Consider the following 14,003-nt stretch of genomic DNA (forward strand, 5'->3'; position numbering starts at 1 on the left):
TGGATCTTTTCTTTTTTCCGTCACATCTCCGGCAATAAGCTGTTTTTCTGACTTCAAGACTTCGATACACGTGTGTACTACTTCCACTGAAAATTAAAAAACTGTCGTGTATTTAACTTCCTACGGTGGTTTATGTAAATAGTGCGTACATACACCGCCATCCCCCGCAGCACAAAACGTTTATCCTCTGCAGTCCCGTTCTTTTTTGAACTAATTAAGTCATTTGTGAGGTTGCATGTTTATGACCAACCGACCAGCTTTCGTTCGCAGAATAAAAGATTTCTTTCGACGCTGCACTGTTAATTCTAAAAAGGCTGTTACGGTAAGCGTGCTATCAGTGGTTGTACAAGAAAGGGATAGAAATGACATTTGCAACGGTAATTCTCCCCACTATAGTAAAATGACCTGACAAGGTCTGAAAATGCTATGCAAGCAAAATATACGCTTTGATGCCAGCATATGACGCGGCTGATATGTTTCCGATGATGCCATGCGTTTTTGAACTCGCTGTCAATAAATCACTGTTAAGCTGAGTCAACAAGACCATGTTAAGGATCTCCGCTCTCATTTTGAAAGACGCGCAAATTGCCTTCCGGATGCTGGCGCGACTACGAGCGCTATTTACGATACCTGCCGTTTACATTTGTCATTACATGTACTGATACTATGTGTGTATCATTATAATTGCGACTACTTTTACAAAATGAACCGCATTCTCCACAATCAGTACGACAATCACGGCCATCGCAGAGGCAGAGTGGGGAGACACAGCTACAGAGAGAAAGAGGAATATAAGAATAGAAAGATAGAGTTTAATTAGGCGATGCCCAGCCGGCTACTCTGCTCGTACGGAAGAGAACAAAGGGAGAAAAAGGAAACAAAGAGCAACAAGGAAAGGAGCTTACCGCATGCCTGTCTATAGAAGTCTGTGGTTAAAGGGGGTAGAGGGCGCGCACGTAATGTCTAGAAGTCTACCCCGTGTCCAATAATAAATTAGGGAGCACCTTAACTTCTTTCCTTTCGAATGATGGTGTCGTCCATTAGCTCTTGTAAGAGGGCGAGAGCCCAAGCGGCGGGGCGTAGGAGCCAGAAAGGCACGCTCTCGTTCAAGCTGCGGGCAGTCACAAATTATGTGCGCAATTGTTTCATCACACCCGCAATACTCCCATGCGCTGTGCGAAATCAAAAAATAAAAATGTAGGACAGAACAAGCCGGCGTGGTAGCTGTAAAAAAGAACTTCAGTGCATTAGTAGCCATTTCGCGCGATTTTTGTGATCTCTTATCTTATACAGCATTTTCCCATATGTGCATAAATTCTCAAACAAATGGGAGTCAATGAACACTTTGTGAGATTGAGGGTCATGACTTAGCAAGAAATAATTCATACTTGGACAGATCTGACGAACATTGTGGTTGATAGCAATCATATTATAGAAATCAGAAGGGGCAGGAAACAACTACTGCCTTGCGCCTAGAAAGGCGATAGCGGCTGCGTTTGCGCCGGTAGAACGGGTGGACGATCGTACCACTTCGGCGGTGGCGGTTCGCCAGCAGATCTACTTTCTGTCGCAAGTTTGGCCGCGGCTTGTATGATGGTCGCCATGCCAGGTGTGCAGCGGCCTGGTCTCCATCGTTCCCGGCCTGTGGGTGCGTGCGTTTCGTCGCGAAGGGCGCACTGGATGCGCTGTCGTTGTCCATTCGTGTTACGGCAACGCTATCCATTATTGTCTGCGACTCGTCTAGCGTTAGACTTTCATTCTCCTTCGACGACTTCTCTGCCGTCCCAAGTGAGGCTCTTGCTGTAGGCTGGATATCCGGGCTTTCAGCCTCTCGCCGTCTTTTCTTGTAGGATCAGAAGAACCCTTCTTTGCTGCTTGTCCTTCCACCCTTTGCAATACTCGGGCACCCTTGACAGCTTCCCCAGCCTCTTCCACTTCCATCATTAGATCTGCTGGCTCGGTCCGTACCATGGATCCTGTCGCCACTGCATAGGTACTCACGCAGCCGGCGTCAGCATGCCCGAATTGTCTGCATTGCGAACACCGAGGGACCTTGCATTTCATTTCCTTCCGATGTGGCCAATGCCGCGGCAGTCAAAGTATTGCATTGGTCTGCCGGGTACAACAACGATGGAGGGCTACTTATCACGCGACCCGTTTCTTTAGAAGCAGGTCGTCCACTTCCATGGCTGTATTCGGCTATAAGAGTGCAATTAAAGTCGTTGACCCTGTTCAGAGGACACCCTGATCTCGCCAACGCTCTCGAGTAGCCTCGGTAACTTTACCTAAAGCTGCGAAGTCCGTCTTTGTGCCTTCGTCTACCACGCCAAGCAACATCTAATGCAGACTTATCTTCAGCTGATGGTACTCCCGATCAACAACGATGCTTCGACGGGCTTCTACTTTTAGTTCCTATGAAACAAGTGGACGCTTGATTGCCTCCGCGCTAATGAAGGTAGCTTCCCAGACGGAATTGATTAGTACGCCCCCAATGCCATCACGTCTGGCAGAGTACCAGTCTTGGCAAGACCGTCTCAAAAATCTTCGAACCTCGCATGTTACCATGAATAAAAACTTTGTTGCAAATACGTCCGGTGGGCAGCTGTAGCAAAATAATGTGGTATTCACATTTTATTCATCTTCAGCACCTAGCCTGTTTCCGTGGCTTGCACTGGCCGCTGTCGCCGCTCCTTTGGAGCCCATGATTCTACGTTTGTTTCAGACCGGTGGCCGGAACTTGAAAAAATATCTAAACTACACCTCCAATTTATTCCTTTACTGCCTGCTTCTTCATGAAAGCAGTACAACCGGCGAAGAACGCAAGGACGTGCCACTGCCACTGTTCACGAGTAATGACATTTTGCTTCGTTTTCCATCTGAGCTACACCCGCACCAGGTGACGAGAATATCGAAGCATCACATTGTGCCGCCAAAGTTGCGCAACCTTGGACGTTCCCAAGGACGCCTGAAGAGAAATATAACCCCCTTTCAATCTCTATAACCTCATTGGTGCTCGTTTTCGCTTTTTGACGTAAGCGCCTCGCTTATCCAGTGTGCGTTTCAGATCAGACTGACGCAGCAGCTAGACATTCATTCACGGCCGCCCTGTCCTCACTCAGTCCCCTCCTCATTCATATGTCGATTTTCAAGATAGAATGAAAGAGCACTTAAGAAGGGTTGCGAACTGAGGTTGCCTCTAAACCCTTGTTCAGCGCTCTTTCGTACTGTGTAGAAATCTGCTTTCTCTTATTCTATGCTAGATACTAAGCAATATCGATACATTTTTCGCATAAAGATATAACTGACATAATTTAATCCTGAACACTTCGTGCTGAAGTGATATTAAGTTGCTGAATATTCGTATCAGAAATAGAGAGCGACAGTAGTTCCAGCTTAGATAAACAAATCATGGGTAAAGGAAATTACCAGAGGGAATTTCCTGTGTTTGGCGCCATTTTGTGTCTTGAGCACACGCGCAGACCTATAGGAGCAGTCATCTCGTCGTCATAGTGCATTACATGCGGCCCTGGCATCCTTCTTGGGGAGCATATCTTGTAACACATACTCAGTGTTTTTCAAGTGGTTATATTTCGAAAGAGGCGGAGATGAAAACTTTTGTAATCTTTGTTTTCAATACGGTACAGTTCTGCTAAGCATGACCTATCATAAAACATCAACAATTGATGATGACATTTTGTAGCAAGGTTATGTAATAACGAAGTAACGATTAGCCTTTTATACCCCAGGCGCGTGCGGCGCCTGACCAAAGCCGTTGTATAATATGCATTCCAGCAGGTGCTCAGATCTCCTAATCCGAGACTGCCGCTCCTCTATCTTATAGATAGCAAACCTTTAGGCAATTATATAGTTTCCTCCAACTACCCCAATACGCTTATTGGAGTTTCTTCACGTATGAGACCCTATCCCATTAGTATTAGAAAGACTGATGATGCATATGGAGCATTCTACAACGAAGCTTTGTTCACATTACATTTCCACTGTTTCACGACTATCGGCGATTGATTCCGTTTGCCGCTGCTTACAAGAAATGTTCACGTTTTGGGAGAAAGCAGTGCACACAGTGGGATCCACTTTTTAGATCATCCTCTTTCTTTACCAGTTGAATGCCGCTCATATGCCAAGAAACAATTTTAGTGCAAAGCTTAATGCACGCTTTTAAGGAACAGGGAAAAAGCCTTGCATATTGAAGTTGTAGAAAAGACCAGCCATGAGCAGCAGACTGACCTTTCAATCAATAAAAGAAACTACACCCCCAAAATATTCCCACTTTCGACCGGACGATGACGCCATGCAGGGGTTGAACTAGTTTACAGTGGAGCGAGAGAGAAACACACAGCATTCCTTAACGTATACGCCTCCAGAACACATTGCCAGAGGCCACTCGGCGGGAAGTGAGCGTTCCGTCGATAGCTAGTTGGTAGAGCGGTGGACTGTAGAGGTTCTCTCACTGCGGACATCCATAGGTCGCTGGTTCGAATCGGGCTCGACGGAGAATGTTTTTATTCGAGTGAATGAACAAGCATATCTTTTAGTGTTTGCCATTCTGGATTTGCGGGCGCACAACGGAAAAAAATATTACGCCGTTTTAAACATTGCTCACTCAGGAGTTGCGTAAGCTTTAAAATTACTCTTCTGCACAACGGAAATACAAGCAACTCACGCCATTTACTCATACATTTCCGATGAAGGCTATTTACTCAAAAAAATAAGAATTGTCTCAAGCCTTTTCCTTCTAATTCTACTCGAGCAGCGCTCGAAGTGACAAATTTGTCGAGGCATTCTCGGCAAAAAACACTCTCATATGCTGCGTTGTCGCAAAGCCTTAGATATGGATATTTTATATATTCTAATGTCTCTAACATGCAGTAAGCGTAGCGTGACCGAAGATAAGGCGGACGATTATTGCCAGAAGCTATTTCACATTTTATGTTCAAGTTATGTCTACCCAGTCGCTAGTAGGAGTGATAGCGACGATAGCTAAGGGAAAACATTTACCTTTATCTAAAAATAAATAATAAAGTATAGGTTAATTGAAGCAGTTCTTCGCAGACAGTTAGGAAGCCTGTTAGTTTTGTGACGGATGGACAAGTTGTAATCAAAACTGAAAACACGGCAAACAGTTCTGACCCTTCTCTTGCATTTTAAAAGCATCTCCCAAGATCCATTGTGAAGACTGAATGTACTCTGCAGTTTTGCATTGGACCAATAAATATTGAGTGTTTTAAACATTATTAACCTATCGTCGCCCATGTCAGTGTTCGCGCACCTCATTTCCGCTGAGAATATTTTGCATTTGGTAAATTTAATTTCATTTGTCTTCGCTCTTATCGCTCGTCAGTTGACATCATTATAGCTCGAAAGTACTGAGCAGTAAGCACAATCTAAACATATCCTATAGCTTTTTCTATATTCTAGTGCAAAACAAAAGGAACAGCAACTTTTCCACTCATTAAGTAAACGTTTTTTATTTGAGGAAATTGACATTGCAGTTGTACTTGCGAACCTTTACACGCTTCATACAGCGTTGTTTTTTATTTCAGGTACAGTATAATTAGTGAATCCACTAACGTTGATTGTTGACTCGGCAAGTGTCGTTGGATGAATTTCGGTGCGTCACAACTTCGGCCGCATACGCCTGAATGTACACACGGCACTTTTCTTAGCAGAGCAAAACTGCAAAACTGTGGCCTTGACTCACATCAAAGATGAATGGAGGACAGCGCTACAGCATCGCCTCGCAACACATTCTCGCTATCGGCACTGCAGTCCATATCACCTCACATACGGCCAACGACAAAGTTGTTCAGGCGGAGCTTGGCATAGAGATATGCAGTTGCAGTTACTAGAGAAGAAACAGATTATAATTATACTACAGGAACAAAACAGTGAAGTCCATTGTCATATCGGATGGCACGAAAGATGTAAAGAACTCTACACGGATGCTCTGTACGTCATCCGTGTAGTCGGTACTGCAGCAGTCATATGTACTCTTGTTTTGGTACGGCTAGTCCGACACAGGAGCGCAAAATCGAGCCACCATGTGCAGAACAAAAAGAGTAAAACATTGAGGCACCGGCGAGATTCGAACTCACGATCTCCTGTTTACTAGACAGGCGCTTTAACCAACTAAGCCACGGCGCCGACGGAAGCACTGGGAACACTTCCAATTTTCGCGAGCTCGTTCTCAGCTAAGGCTCAAATACATCTGAAAAGCGAAAAAAAACACAGACTTTCCCAACGATGTAACTGGTTCTGTGCAACATTTCGCAAGAGGAAGGACTCAGGAAAGATACCGTAGAAACCCCCCACGGCAAGCTCATTTGATATGGAAGACATGCACTTAGATCGCCTGATATTGACGGCAAGAAACTTTGCTATTGAATATTTGTCACGAAATCGGCGCACAATTTCATCAAGCCGACACGGCGCGAGGCCCGCGCGGCGTCGCGTGGAAAGCATGTATAGAAAAACCCCATTCCCCGCGCGGGAGAGCGCGTAGCTTTGTACGCGTTGCCGTCACCCTCTTTCCCCTTGCCCGGGGAGGACGGTGGTTTATCGGCCTGGAATGTGCCCGGCCTTTCGAGAACGTTCTATGGGGCCTGGCCAATGACGACGCGCGGTTCAACGGGAGGAGAAGAGCGCGCTATAACCAGCGAAGCTAAGTGTGTGTGCGCGCTAGCTTTGACGCGTGTAACAAACAGACGCGGCGCGCCCTATTTAAAGAGACCGCGCCGCTTGATTAGTCAGTCAGTCAGTCAGTCAGTCAGTCAGTTCGTCAAGTGTTTTGCGACGTGCTCGCCTGTGTTTCGGCTGGACTCCCGGGGATCACCCGCTGCTGGCAAGCCCACGGACTTTCAAGGGAGCGGCGCTCGTCTCGTATGGCGGCCACATCGTGACTCTTGAGGCGTCGGATTGCAACAGTGCCCGGTGAACAATTTGGTGTTTGTTTATGTAACTCTCTCGTGTTTGATCTGTTGTAAAGCCTCTCTGTTATTGAATCATACTGTAGTTGCATGCTTAGCGTTTGTATTCTGTGAACCTCTCGTCTGTGTATTTCAAGCGATCTTGTGTATTCCTTTGTATCGTCTCTTGCTGTGCATAAATTGTGTTTTGTTTCTTACTTCTGACTCCGATCCTTACTCCGGTTTGAACCGGCGACAGCTGGGCACCAAACGACCACCCCCTTCTGTCACTACAAGGTAGTTGGATTCCGGCTGAGCTTGCCACGCAGGTCGAGGGCATCTCCTTTGCGACCGGAACAGCTACCCCCACTCACTCAAAGTGTGTCTGGGAGTGTGCGCACCGTTAAGGGCGCATCGTTAATAATACCCCCTTAATTATTAACGGGTGACAATATTAACACCCAACACTGGTAGCAGTACCAAAAATTTCATGCTATAGTCTGGACGCTCAGCATTCACAAACCACTACTGGTGTTTTCATAAAAGCATTATTGCCTTGAGACGTTTGCTCTGGTGAGTACAATAATCGCTTTGGCACCTCAAAAGTTAAATGCTGGATAATAATAATAATAATAATAATAATAATAATAATAATAATAATAATAATAATAATAATAATAACAATAATATAACAATAATAATCAACCAATCAATCTTTATTTATTGTGCGTATGAACAACCACGCGGTCTTCGTGCTGCAGCACAAATAAAAAAAAGGAAAAAAAGGAAAATGCACACACAGGTTTTACACGCAGAGATAGAACTAAAAAGAAGAAATAAATAACACATGAAATGAAACTGAGATGAAAGGAGTCCCGAAAATAAAGAAATCAATGAGTAGCATGCGTTATATACACAGCGAGAGAATTGTTGAGCACATCACGAAAGAAACAAAGAAAAGATAAATAGATAGAGAGAAAAAAAAACAAATAACTAACATTGATTAAACTAATATAGAAATATGCATAAAATAATCAGGTATTCCAGGCGCAACAAATGCGTGGTACTTAAAACACAGGCTAGAACTACAGGAAAATACTATAAAGAAATAAAATTGAACGTGGGACCGTAAGATTGATATCTAAAGTATAATGTTAAAATATAAATAAGAAACAGATAAAAAGTAGTTCAAGATACAGACAGCATTTAACTGGAGAAAAGGCAATAAGGGAAGTGAATACAATATTTTAGGCTAGGAAGTTGGAGTTATATGTGATAAAGTTATATTTACAATACAACGTTAGGAACATCCGATATAAATGAACAGAGCGAGTTTTAGAAGATGTCAAGGTGAGGACCAAAAGAGTTAAATAACCACTGCATTCTGTCCAGATGGGAATGGGAATGAAGAGACGGAGAAACTTGAAATGGTCTGAATTCCCTCAAGCTCTTTCGCGGAATGCGCAGAAGGATCTGTTTTAAGAGCTGAGGGCACATAATGTGGCCATGAAGGAGCTTGTACAGAAAACTTATATCTACTCTGACACGACGGCAGTTAAGAGAAGGAAGATTCAGTGGCGTACTCTTGGTGGAGCGAGAGGAGGAAGTTGAGCAAGGAAAGCGATATCGAAATATCCGTAAACATTTTTGCTGTACTCTGTCAACCTTGTCCAAGTTCGATTTGCAAGTGCCATTCGAAACAACCGAAGCGTACTCCAAGAGCGGCAAGCATATCGACAGCTACAGTTTTAAGAACGGAAGTGGAGTACGGAACTCTCTCAAAAGTCTGCAAACGAATCCGAGTGTGCGCATAGCCCGCTGAGCAATGCGTTTAGTATGAAAGGAGAAGCTGAGTGTGCGGTCAAAAAGTACACCAAGGTCATAATTTCATCAACCCTGTCAAACAGCACAGAATGCACGGAATAATGGTAGAGAAAGCTGTTCGTTTTGCGAGTAAAAGAGACAACCCTAGTTTTGGAAGAATTAAGGGTAAGACGATTCTTCGCACACCAATTATGAAAAGCAGATATTTCCGATTACAACAACAAGCAATCTTGAAAAGAATCTATGACCTTGAATATTTTTATATCATCAGCATAAGAAGAAACGAGAAGTTCTTGATGACGGAGCAAACATCATTAATAAAAACGGAGAAGAGACGCGGGCCTAATACAGAACTTTGAGGAACTCCACTCGTTGCAGGATAAACGAAGGAAGTCTGTCCATTGACACTCACAAAGCAGGAGTGATCAAGGAGATAGTTACGTAGGAGGGCTACGATTGAGGCTTCGACATCAGAAAGTAGAAGCTTTTCAAGTAGTAATGAGTGTGTAACAACGTCGGTACATTTGCTCAAATCACAGTACGCAGTGTCAACCTGACCTCTCTGAAGGACAGCTCCAGAGGCATATGTCATAAACGTGACTAGGTTGGTTGAAGTAGAGCGACCCGATATGAAGCCATGTTGATTCGGTGTGATGACATGTTTGAGATGGAAGGAAAGTACGGGGTGCAAAGCTAATTCGAAATGCTGAGAGGTTTCGCATAGAAGAGAAATCGGACGATAATTAGAAACTGAGATATTTTTCCAGACTTGAAGAAAGGAAACACACGTGCTATATTGCCCACGCGAGTAAAGGCAGCATTTTACAAACAGTTATTAAATATAGCAGTCAGTACTGGTACAAAGATACAACTGAAGGCTTTTATTATGGCGCCTGGAATGCCATCAGGTCCAGGAGACAAAGATGGTCTCTGACGCTTAAGACTCGCAGTTATTAACTTCTCGTCAAAGCGAAAAGAGTTATATGGTGCACCAGATGGGAGGCCTACGGAATCGCAGTGTGGAGGTTTGCATACGGAGGAAAAATGTTGGACAAAACTGTCGGCAACATCCCGAATTTCCGACCCCTGAGAGTCAACTAAGCTGATAATGGAATCCGATTTAATGGAACGCTTGCGAACGTATCGCCAGAACTGATCAGGACGATTACTGGTACTCCTCTCTAAAGACTCAAGATAAGAGTCGTGGTCCTGCTTGTATAAGCGTTTGCAAAGAGGACGCAAGCGGCGAAACGCATCTGCCCAACTGTCAAACCCAGGCCGTTTCGCTTCTGATAGGCCCGTTCCTTGAGTTTTAACGCCCTTCTCAGTTCTCTGGAAAACCAGAAAGAAAACTTCCTACGAGTAGGAGTATGCCGAGGTATGTACTGATGCATACCATCAAGAACTACTTCAGTGAAGCGACTGACTTGTCCGTCGGAACACTAATGTCATTTAAAAGGGATCAGTCGACAGAAGAGAAGAAATTGAAGAGACTGACATAGTCACCACGTGCATACGCGAAACGGGGCGAATTCCCCGCCGGATCTGAATTAGTAGAGGGTGAGGCAGAGACAGAAGTAGTCACAAGAAGTCGAGGGTGAAATTTGTCACAGCGAATAAGTGGTATGTCGGAATTCGAAACTCGAACACTTTCTAAATTTAATAGACAGATATCAAGAATGTTACCACAGCTGTTTTCAATGAAATTGTATTGCGGCAAAGAGTTGAAAACTACAAAATCAAATAGCATGCTACATTTACTTAATATATAATGATTATTGTGAGAAGAAGTAAATGAGTTCCAGTTGATACCTGGAGTATTAAAATCGCATAAAATGAAAAGTTTGTGTTTGCTCTGGCGAATTACAACATGCTCGATTGAGAGCAGAACATCATCATAGGCTGGAGGAGGAAGACTCGGAGGAATGCAGAAAGCTGCAAGTAAAAGCTTTTCATGTCGATTTAAAGTGAGCTGAAGCCACACACATTCTTCAACAGTTTCCAGATCGCAACGTCGAACACACTGCAGAGAACTGTCAATAGCAATGAGCACTCCCTCTCTTCTTTGTTTGGGCCCTGTTTCAGGGTGGTCGCTTCTAAAAACAGAGCAATTATTACGAACGAATACACTGGAAAGAATATCGCTTGACATCCAGGTTTCGGTAACTACAACAGCGGTGTAACAACTGGCCAAAACGCTAGAAAAGAATTCAGATCCCTTAGCCCGAAGACCTCGGGCGTTTTGTTAACAGGTGTCCAAAATAGGGGTCACTGCCCCTAATGTCTAAGTAAGGAGCCAATAATAATAATCAATCAATCAATCAATCTTTATTTATTGTGCGCAGGAACAACCATGTGGTCTTCGTCCTGCAGCACAAATAAAAAAATAAAAAATGAAAATGCACAGACAAGTTTACACACACAGAGAGAACACAAAAGAAGAAATAAATAACGCATGAAATGAAACTGAGACGAAAAGTGTCAGAGAGCAATCAATGAGTAGCATCTCTTATATACAAAGTGAGAGAATTGTTAAGCACATCACGAAAGAAGAAAAAAATGAAAGGTAGATAGAGAGAAAAAAAACAAATAACAGAGATTGATTATAGTAATATAAAAATTTACATAAAATAAACAACCATTCCAGGCTCAACACGTGCGTGGTACCTAAAACACAAGTTACAAATGCAGGAAAATACAATAAAGAATTAGAATTGAACGCGGGACAATAAGATTCGAATATAAAGTTTAAAGTTAAAATATAAGTAAGAAACTGATAAAAAGCAATTCAAGATACAGACAGCATTCAACAGGAGAAAAAGCAAAAAGTGAAGTAAATACAATATTTTAGGCTAGAAAGTGGGAGATTATATTTGATAAAGTACTATTTAGAATACAACGCTACGAACATCCAATATAAATGAACAGAACGAGTTTAATAATAATAATAATAATAATAATAATAATAATAATAATAATAATAATAATAATAATAATAATAATAATAATAATAATAATAATAATAATAATAATAATAATAATAATAATAATTCGCAAACAATGTGGTAGATAACAATCAACGAGCCCGTTCAAGCGCACATGCTTGTGAACGGAGCTGAGCAGCAGTTTCGTGCGTACGTTCCGAGCTTTGCACAAAATTAGCAGAATATTCAAAGCACCATTGATAAAAATACATGAATTGGAAAAAAAACCTGAAAAACGACAACCAGTTACCCATCAGATAAAAAAAATATATAATTTACCGCATTTTCTAGAGGGTGATAAAAACGATGTAAATCTTCTCTACAAAACAAATTGGCATACAATATTTCTTACGAACATATTTTTCAGAATTAGGAACCTCAAGTGAACCATAAACATTATGCATATTGCTCAAATGACCGAATGGACTGCCTAATTCTTTCGGAAAGAGACGTGTTAAGTATTGATTTCAAGCTTATTGAAGCTGCAAGGTACATAAAAAGTACGGAATTTTTTTCCCGTAGTTATAATGCACACGAGGAACTAATATTATTTTTTGCATGACGTAGAGGCAGCGTTTCCTATATTCTTACGTTTGAAAGCAACAGAAAAGCCGTTTTCTTTTTTAATTTCAAATAACTTTTTTTTCTATGGTTAATATGTTGATATGAGTCAGATTAAGTGCTATGTTTCTACTGTGAAGCTTCGTACAATAGCACAGACTACAGGCAGTTATTATTAATACACTGTTAATACTATCTAATTTTTAAATCGAAGCGGACGCCTATACGTTGAGACCATAGCGTAGTATCGACGCATCTAAGCTCTTGTAAACCACTTTCCTTGTACGTGCATCACATGGCGAGTTAAGGGAGCATATATATCCACATATCGTTCTTAATTCTTCGGCTACCTCCTCGATATGATTATATCATGATAATGTGTTATCTAATGTCATGCCTAAGTATTTTATGCTGTCAACTGGCAGAGTGGGGTAGTTGAACAATTTCTATAGCAAGTATTATGCAAGAAAATTTGTTCCGAAGCGTGTGTGACTTTATATGGCATGTGGAGGAATAAAAGATTTTTTTTCTTTCATTAATAAATAGCTTCTTGCGTTCAAATTAAGAAACAAAAAGCGTTTTGTATTTGTTTGCAGTATGCGTCCGAAATCGTTATACGATGCTGCAGGCAGTACAAGTGCAGTGCCGCCTTTATACAAGCATTGTTTGGATTGAAGTGGCATAGTGGCTGACTCCTTAATGTGGTTATCAAATAAAAGAAATAAAAGCAGTTTCAGAGCCGACCTTTGAAATGCACCAGATTTATTATCCAATAACTTACCATACCATTCACCATTTCTTTACACATCTTTGTCTGTTTGTGAAATAAATGTAAAAAAACGTTTTCGGGCGGCTCTCTGCAGCCAACTATACCTCTATTTTATCTAGCATAACTTGATCATTAATTGCTTCAAACGCCTTCTCAAGGTTAATAAACCGAGTTAGGACCACACTTTATGTACCAAATTCAAATCAAACGAGTTCATTAAAATGATTCTAAATGGTGAACACTCCTCTGGCCTGAATTCAAACCGTATAAAACGCAGTTTAATAAGCACCATTTTTATCAGACTGCTACCACATGACGTTGAACAGCTTTTTTTTTTTTTTTTTCAAGAATGCTTGTTTTTGAAGAATGGATCGCTACTGCTCTGCTGTTATTGTAAGTTTTACACGATTCATTCTTGAGAATGGGACTTACTAAACTAGTTTTCAGTGTATCATGAATCAGGCCTGTTTTGAGGGTTTCATTAATGATGTAAAGGAGAAGTTATTTTCATTTATCAAAATGTACAATAATATCCGCGTCTCTGATGCCAACGTAACCAGGTGACCTTGTGATGCGTATCGTTTTCGCGATATTCCAGAGTCCCGTTTCCAAGATAGAATTCAAATTACCTTTATTAATTCAAGGCACATAATAACTAGCGCTAAAGACAAGGGCAGAAGAGAGACGAACACAACGAACGCGAGACATCAGCTTGGCATTATTCCAGACAGACGCATTCAACATATAGGCAAACCATAAACAAAGCATCACGCCTTAAAGCCATGTGCGATGGCACCTACCGGTTCACGAATTACTAATTATTTGGATGATAAAGATAAGGATGGCTTGCTTACGCGCATGACTGTCGTTCCATGTAAATGAGAAAGGATTCTAGTATTTCAAGCTCCTTCTGGCCTGAACTTGAAAACATGACCCGTGTCT

General features: G+C 42.0%; 1 non-coding gene across 1 annotated transcript; it reads right to left on the minus strand.

Moving 5' to 3' along the window:
- Window positions 1–6,088: 6,088 nt before the first annotated feature.
- TRNAT-AGU (transfer RNA threonine (anticodon AGU)) lies at window positions 6,089–6,162 on the minus strand. Its single transcript has one exon. It is a non-coding gene; the product is annotated as a tRNA-Thr (tRNA).
- Window positions 6,163–14,003: the final 7,841 nt, after the last annotated feature.

Source organism: Amblyomma maculatum, chromosome 11, assembly GCF_055883805.1.
Source record: "Amblyomma maculatum isolate TAMU_Amacu chromosome 11, ASM5588380v1, whole genome shotgun sequence".
Lineage (NCBI taxonomy): Eukaryota > Metazoa > Arthropoda > Arachnida > Ixodida > Ixodidae > Amblyomma > Amblyomma maculatum.